The sequence below is a fragment of the Cavia porcellus genome, unplaced genomic scaffold, assembly GCF_034190915.1.
Source record: "Cavia porcellus strain 051 isolate PalLab524CR breed Dunkin Hartley unplaced genomic scaffold, mCavPor4.1 scaffold_10, whole genome shotgun sequence".
NCBI classification, from domain to species: Eukaryota; Metazoa; Chordata; class Mammalia; order Rodentia; family Caviidae; genus Cavia; species Cavia porcellus.
This window is the reverse complement of record NW_026947493.1, coordinates 18107756-18110054: the sequence shown is the minus strand read 5'-3', so window position 1 is coordinate 18110054 and position 2299 is coordinate 18107756. Positions and strand designations below refer to the sequence as shown.

General features: G+C 39.5%; 1 pseudogene; it reads left to right on the top strand.

The window, feature by feature from the left end:
* The first annotated feature begins 555 nt into the window (after positions 1 to 555).
* On the top strand, positions 556 to 2012 carry LOC100720588 (BTB/POZ domain-containing protein 10-like; annotated as a pseudogene).
* Positions 2013 to 2299: the final 287 nt, after the last annotated feature.

The window sequence follows — 2299 nt, the reverse complement described above, 5'->3', positions numbered from 1 at the left end:
GGGTTGCTCATCAAGAAATTATTAATAACAAAGTTCTGTGTGAAGTCAACAAAATTTGACAGATTCATACATGGTGCTAGTATATTTAACTGCAGAGATGTTCTAACCAAGCAACAAAAATAATAACTTTATTACTTTGATAATTAAAATATTCAAAAAAATTAATTTTAGACTAAACTAATAAGACAGCTGTGGGATTTTTTCACAATATGTATCTACTGATGTCAATAAAAGAATGTAGACTTGGGTCTTTTCATTTAGTTTAAATCTTCCTGGGGAGAAGAAGCTTCCAATATTGTTGCTAAAAATCAATTGTTTTTCAAAACAAAGGCAAATAAAAAGTTATTTATAATCACTGGAAAAAAGGAGTCTGAAAGTTGCTTGGGGAAACACAACCATGGGACTCCACACAGTGCTCTTCTTGTGATCAGAGATGTTATTCTTCAAGGAGACAGCGCCTTTGCCTTGGTCCTCTGTGGACACTCAAGAGGAAACACAGGTTATGGGTGCCACATGTGTGCTTTCAGAGACACAGTGTGAGAATCTTGAAGTGGGATGGCAAGACGGCCTCATCCCTGTGACGGTAACTTCCGTGATCTAGAAAACTGGAATCAGAAATTGCATAATAGACTTTGTAAACTTTACAAACATTCAAGTATTCCTCACATGTTACTAAAGGAGGAGTAGACAACACCAAAATGAGACCACGTGGTGTTAGTGGGGAACATGAGAGATGAAGAGACAAGCAAGGATCAAATGACAGATCACGAGATTCATCTCATGAAAGAACAGAATCTCAACTAACTCCTTGCTTTAGAAACGTTGCTTCTCCAATACAGCAGCATCATGTTGAAAGAGAAAAAAGGTCATAGTTCCTCTCTTCCAAGCAGTCCTTCTCCTCAGAAATTATCTCCAAACGGTTCAATTAGCAGTGCTGGGAACAGCAGCAGAAACAGTAATCAGTCAAGTTCAGATAGTAGCTGTAAGACAACCAGAAAGATAGTATTTGTACACGAAAATGCAAAAGACGGTGCTCAGGATATACGAACTCCAGAACAAGTGGCATTAATAGTGGATAGCAGTAGACTTGTGGTCCACCCATCCATTCTTACTGCACAGCCAAATCCAGTGTTGGGCAGGATGCTTGGGTCTGGCCGAGAACATAACTTTACACCTCCCACAATAAAGGAGAGTATGAAGTGGCAGAAGGAATTGGTTCTACTGTATTTTGAGCTCTTATGGATTCCTGTAAGACAGGAATAATTCATTGTCCTGATGGCATATCTATTCCTGAGCTGAGAAAAGAATGTGATTATCTCTGTATCTCTTTTGACTATAGCACTATTTTAAAAATGAATATAGCACTATTAAATGTAGAGATCTCAGTGCCCTAATGCATGAGCTGTCAAATGATGGTGCTTGTAGACAATTTGAATTTTATCTGCAAGAAATGACCCTCCCTTTCATGGCAGCTGGTGTTCAGAGTGGGGAACGAGAATGCCACATAGTGGTACTTACAGAGATGATGTAAATTACCAAGATGAATTATATCTCCTCTCAAAGATAGGAGAAAAATATTCACAAATTATTTGTAGCACACAAAATTGTAGATTTTTCAAGTATATTGAAAATAGAGATGTGGCCGAGCCAGTTTTGAAGGAGAGGGATCTTAAGAAGATTAGATTGGGAATAGAAGGTTATCCTCCTGCAAAGAAAAGGTAAAGATCTTGGGGCCACCCAGATGTCATTTACAACTGTGTCTCAAGACCCTTTATTCAAATGGCCTGGGAGAAAGAAGAAAGAGTCAGCATGTAGACTTTCAGTGTATAAAGAGTAAATCTATCATCAACCTGGCAGCAGCTGCTGCAGATGTTCACCAGGGCCAGCTGGTGGTCACGCACCCCTCTCCACAGGTGGATTAGTTGGATATCCTGCCCTGCCACCCGCTCCTAACCACCTACCTTTCTGGCAACAATGACCTCGATCCTGAGGAACAGAATCCAGTGCTGTGATGCTGTCATTGAAACCACAGCTTGCTACTCTTTGCAACCTCATTCCACACTGAAGACCACTCTTCTTCATTTTGAGATGCAAATGTTTAGGATACTTCAGGGGTAGGATTTTTTAGAGACCCAAGGTAGCTGAATGGTTTTTTAAGTGAGTGCAACTCTAGCATTCTGAGGTTCCAGTTATAAAAATGTATTTGTTTACCACTAGGTTTAAGAAATTGGTTCATTGAATAGGGAACAGTCCTTTTTCATGCATAGAAGTCTTTTCAGAAATGGTGGAAATTGGCAGC